This window comes from Pristiophorus japonicus, chromosome 15, assembly GCF_044704955.1.
Source record: "Pristiophorus japonicus isolate sPriJap1 chromosome 15, sPriJap1.hap1, whole genome shotgun sequence".
Taxonomy (NCBI): domain Eukaryota; kingdom Metazoa; phylum Chordata; class Chondrichthyes; family Pristiophoridae; genus Pristiophorus; species Pristiophorus japonicus.
The window spans coordinates 52922368-52928419 of NC_091991.1; positions in this window are offsets into that span (position 1 = coordinate 52922368).

A 6052-nucleotide genomic window follows, 5' to 3' on the forward strand; every position below is an offset into this window, starting at 1 on the left:
ACAGAACCTACAAGGGAGCAAGCTATCTTAGATCTGGTCCTGTGTAATGAGTCAGGAATAATAAACAATCTCCTAGTAAAAGATCCTCTTGGAATGAGTGATCACAGTATGGTTGAATTTGTAATACAGATTGAGGGTGAGGAAATAGTGTCTCAAACGAGTGTACGATGCTTAAACAAAGGGGACTACAGTGGGATGAGGGCAGAGTTGGCTAAAGTAGACTGGAAACACAGACTAAACGGTGGCACAATTGAGGAACAGTGGAGGACTTTTAAGGAGCTCTGTCATAGTGCTCAACAAAATATATTCCAGTGAAAAAGAAGGGCGGTAAGAGAAGGGATAAACAGCCGTGGATAACCAAGGAAATAAAGGAGAGTATCAAATTAAAAACCAATGCGTATAAGGTGGCCAAGGTTAGTGGGAAACCAGAAGAATGGGAAAATTTTAAACGACAGCAAAGAATGACTAAGAAGGCAATAAAGAAAGGAAAGATAGATTACAAAAGTAAACTTGTGCAAAACATAAAAACAGATAGTAAAAGCTTTTACCGATATATAAAACGGAAGAGAGTGACTAAAGTAAATGTTGGTCCCTTAGAAGATGAGAAGGGGGATTTAATAATGGGAAATGTGGAAATGGCTGAGACCTTAAACAATTATTTTGCTTCGGTCTTCACAGTGGAAGACACAAAAACCATGCCAAAAATTGGTCACGGGAATGTGGGAAGGGAGGACCTTGAGACAATCACTATCACTAGGCGGGGTAGTGCTGTACAGGCTAATGGGACTCAAGGTAGACAAGTCCCCTGGTCCTGATAAAATGCATCCCAGGATATTAAAAGAGATGGCGGATGTTATAGCAGATGCAATCGTTATAATCTACCAAAATTCTCTGGACTCTGGGGAGGTACCAGCGGATTGGAAAGCAGCTAATGTAACGCCTTTGTTTAAAAAAAGGGGGCAGACAAAAGGCAGGTAACGATAGACCGGTTAATTTAACATCTGTAGTGGGGAAAATGCTTGAAACTATCATTAAGGAAGAAATAGCGGGACATTTAGATAGGAATAGTGCAATCAAGCAGACGCAACATGGATTCATGAAGGGGAAATCATGTTTAACTAATTTACTGGAATTCTTTGAGGATATAACGAGCATGGTGGCTAGAGGTGTACCGATGGATGTGGTGTATTTAGATTTCCAAAAGGCATTCGATAAGGTGCCACACAAAAGGTTACTGCAGAAGATAAAGGTACGCGGAGTCAGAGGAAATGTATTAGCATGGATCGAGAATTGGCTGGCTAACAGAAAGCAGAGAATCGGGATAAATGGGTCCTTTTCGGGTTGAAAGTTGGTGGTTAGTGGTGTGCCACAGGGATCGGTGCTGGGACCACAACTGTTTACAATATACATAGATGACCTGGAAGAGGGGACAGAGTGTAGTGTAACAAAATTTGCAGATGACACTAAGATTAGTGGGAAAGCGGGTTGTGTAGAGGACACAGAGAGGCTGCAAAGAGATTTAGATAGGTTAAGCGAATGGGCTAAGATTTGGCAGATGGAATACAATGTCGGAAAATGTGAGGTCATCCACGTGGGGAAAAAAAACAGTAAAAGGGAATATTATTTGAATGGGGAGGAATTACAACATGCTGCGGTGCAGAGGGACCTGGGGGTCCTTGTGCATGAAACTCTTTTAGGGAGTTAACGGAAAAAAACATTAAACCGTGCCCCCCGATCTGGGGGAAACACCAACATTTACAAGGCCCTTTTTTCCTTTTTTGTGGTTTTTCTTTTGTGTGTTTTTTTTTTGGTGGCACAGAATTTAATTTTGCTCCAAGTGCCCCCTATAAAAGGGGAGGGGGACACTAAAAGCACCAGCAATTAAAACAAATTAAACTTTAAAACGTAAAATCAAATTAAAATTTGGTTGCCGGGCGTGATGATGCACTCCAGTCCCTCCGGTGCCCACCTCTCGCGGAAGGCCGCGAGCGTACCGGTGGACACCGCGTGCTCCATCTCCAAGGACACCCTGGACCGGATGTAAGAGCGGAAGAGAGGCAGGCAGTCAGGTTGAACGACCCCCTTGACCGCCCGCTGCCTAGACCGGCTGATGGCACCCTTGGCCGTGCCCAGGAGCAGTCCTACGAGGAGGCCTTCGGACCTACCCGCTCCCCTCCGCACAGGGTGCCCAAAGATCAGGAGAGTGGGACTGAAGTGCAGCCAGAATTTCAGGAGCAGCCCCTTCAAATAATGGAACAGGGGCTGCAACCTCGTGCACTCAATAAAAATGTGGAACACGGACTCATCCAGACCGCAGAAATTGCAGGCGGCCTGGGAGTCCGTGAACCGGCTTAAAAATTTGTTGCACGACACTGCTCCATGCACCACCCTCCAGGCCAAGTCCCCGATGAATAGTGGGAGGACCCCTGCGTAGAGTGCCCTCCATCGGGGACCCCCGCCTCCTCCGGACGGCAAGATGGGACGCCATGGCGTGTCCGGACGGCCGGCGAGGATGGCAAAGTTGAGAGTGTGCAGGAGCAGCCCGTACAGGAAACCCCTCCGCGCGGAACTGAAAGGCACGGAGGGGATTTCCCCGAGGCGGCTCAAGTTGTGAGGCGCCGGCCCCCGACGGAGGTTCCGGGATTTGGCGCCGATGAGGAATTCCGTCCGGACGGGGGTCAGTTCGGACGGGATCTCCCCACGTGCTTGAGCCTCCTCGATGCACCTAACGGAGTCGGGGCCCAGAGCTCTTTTTAGCGACTCGATGGCATCGGCCGCGTGGCGGACGTTGGCAGAATTTAGGCGCCGCGCCAGCGTGTCTGGCGCCATCCAGCCCGCTCCTCCGCCATCGAGCAGGTCCCTGACCCTTGTCACCTCACCAGCCATAGCCCTCTCGTCCGACCGCCACAAAAAACCTCGGTCGTGGAGGTACGGATTCCCGAGCAGCGGCTCCTGCAGGACGGCCGCCACTCCAGCCGGTGGAGAGCTGCGCTTGGTGGAGACTTTGTTCCAGACCCTAATGAGTTCCTTGTAAAAAACAGGCAGCTCCCGGAGTGCGGTCTTGACGCCCCCCACACTCACAAACCGGAGCTGCGTGTCGTAGTTGAGGTCGCGCTGCTGGCGGAAGAAATACGTCGCCAGAGCACACCACCTAGGAGGGGGCTCAACGTAAAGGTATCTCTGCAGGGTCTGAAGACGGAAAGTCGCGAGCTGGGCGCTGACGCACACCAACGACTGACCGCCCTCCTCAAGCGGGAGACTCAAGACCGCAGCAGAGACCCAGTGCTTCCTGTTGTTCCAAAAGAAGTCCACCAGCTTCTTCTGTATCTTGGCGACAAACGCAGGGGGAGGGGTCAATGTGACCAGCCGGTACCACAACATTGCGGCCACCAGCTGGTTTATGACTAGCGCTCGACCCCTGTAGGACAGCACTCGGAGCAGTCCTGTCCAGCGCCCTAGGCGAGCGGCGACCTTGGCCTCCAGCTCCTGCCAGTTCGCCGGCCAGGCTCCCTTGTCGGGGCTAAGGTAGACTCCCAGATAGAGGAGATGGGTCGTGCTCCAGGCAAAAGGCCTGAGCTCCTCCGGCAGGGAGTCCACCCGCCACTGACCCACCAGGAGTCCGGAACATTTTTCCCAGTTGATTCTGGCGGAGGATGCGGCCGAGTAAATCTCCTGGCACTCACGCATCCTCCGCAGGTCAGCGGGATCCTCTACTGCGAGGAGCACGTCATCGGCGTAAGCCGAGAGGACGACCTCCACGCCCGGCCCTTGCAGAGCCAGTCCCGTCAACCTCGTCCGCAGGAGGAGCAGGAAAGGCTCCACGCAGACAGCGTATAACTGGCCGGACATGGGGCATCCCTGGCGCACCCCTCTCCCAAAGCGAAGGGGCGCCGTCAAGGACCCGTTAACCTTAATCAGACACTCCGCGGCGGCGTACAAAAGTCGGATCCGGGCGACGAAGTGCGTCCCGAACCCGAAAGCGCGCAGAGTTCCGAGCAGATAGTCGTGATCCACCCTGTCGAACGCCTTTTCTTGGTCGAGGGATAGGAAGGCGACCGACAGACCAGCCTCCTGGGAATAATGGATGAGGTCCCGGACCAGATGGATGTTATCGTGGATTGTCCGGCCCGGGACCGTGTAGGACTGGTCGGGGTGGATCATGTGGTCCAGCACGGCACCAGCGAGCAGACATCGCCCTGGCGAAGATTTTGTAGTCCGTGCTGAGGAGGGAGACCGGGCGCCAGTTCTTAAGTAGGCGGAGATCGCCCTTCTTAGGCAGCAGGACGATGACTGCCCTGCGCCAAGAGAGGGGCATCTCCCCGGTCGCCAGACTTTCCCCCAGGACCCGCATGTAGTCGCCCCCCAGGATGTCCCAGAACGCTCTGTGGAACTCCACGGTCAGCCCGTCCAGCCCCGGGGATTTTCCCCTCGCGAGCCGGTCGAGGGCGCCGGTCAGCTCCGCCAGGCTTAGCGGAGCTTCCAGATTTTCGGTGCCCTCCGGGTTGACCTTTGGCAGGTCCTCCCACAAAATCCTTGTGCATGAAACTCTTTTTGGAGTTTATCTGCAAAACAAAAACATTAATCGGTGCCACCCGACCTGGATGACACAGCAGACATTTACAAGGCCCTCTTTTTTTTTTTTCTTCTTTCTTTTCTTTTTTTTTGGGGGCACTAAAATCACCTTTTTTCCCCAGTGCCCCCTATAAAAGGGAAGGGGACACTAAAAGCACCAGCAATTAAAACAAATTAAACTTTAAAACGTAAAATCAAATTAAAATTTGGTTGCCGGGCGTGATGATGCACTCCAGTCCCTCCGGTGCCCACCTCTCGCGGAGGGCCGCGAGCATACCGGTGGACACCGCGTGCTCCATCTCCAAGGACACCCTGGACCGGATGTAAGAGCGGAAGAGAGGCAGGCAGTCAGGTTGAACGACCCCCTCGACCGCTTGCTGCCTGGACCGGCTGATGGCACCCTTGGCCGTGCCCAGGAGCAGTCCTACGAGGAGGCCCTCGGACCTACCCGCTCCCCTCCGCACAGGGTGCCCAAAGATCAGGAGAGTGGGACTGAAGTGCAGCCAGAATTTCAGGAGCAGCCCCTTCAAATAGTGGAACAGGGGCTGCAACCTCGTGCACTCAATAAAAACATGGAACACGGACTCCTCCAGACCGCAGAAATTGCAGGCGGCCTGGGAGTCCGTGAACCGGTTTAAATATTTATTGCACGGCACTGCTCCATGCACCACCCTCCAGGCCAAGTTCCCGATGAATAGTGGGAGGACCCCTGCGTAGAGTGCCCTCCATCGGGGACCCCCGCCTCCTCCGGACGGCAAGATGGTACGCCATGGCGTGTCCGGACGGCAGGCGAGGATGGCAAAGTTGAGAGTGTGCAGGAGCAGCCCGTACAGGAAACCCCTCCGCGCGGAACTGAAAGGCACGGAGGGGATTTCCCCGAGGCGGCTCAAGTTGTGAGGCGCCGGCCCCCGAGGGAGGTTCCGGGATTTGGCGCCGATGAGAAATTCCGTCCGGACGGGGGTCAGTTCGGACGGGATCTCCCCACGTGCTTGAGCCTCCTCGATGCACCTAACGGAGTCGGGGCCCAGAGCTCTTTTTAGCGACTCGATGGCATCGGCCGCGTGGCGGACGTTGGCAGAATTTAGGCGCTGCGCCAGCGTGTCTGTCGCCATCCAGCCCGCTCCTCCGCCATCGAGCAGGTCCCTGACCCTTGTCACCTCACCAGCCACAGCCCTCTCGTCCGACCGCCACATAAAACCTTGGTCGTGGAGGTACGGATTCCCGAGCAGCGGCTCCTGCAGGACAGCCGCCACTCCAGCCGACGGAGAGCTGCGCTTGGTGGAGACTTTGTTCCAGACCCTGATGAGTTCTTTGTAAAAGACAGGCAGCTCCCGGAGGGCGGTCCTGACGCCCCCCACACTCACAAACAGGAGCTGCGTGTCGTAGTTGAGGCCGTGCTGCTGGCGGAAGAAATACGTCGCCAGAGCACGCCACCTAGGGGAGGGGGCTCGACGTAAAGGTATCTCTGCAGGGTCTGAAG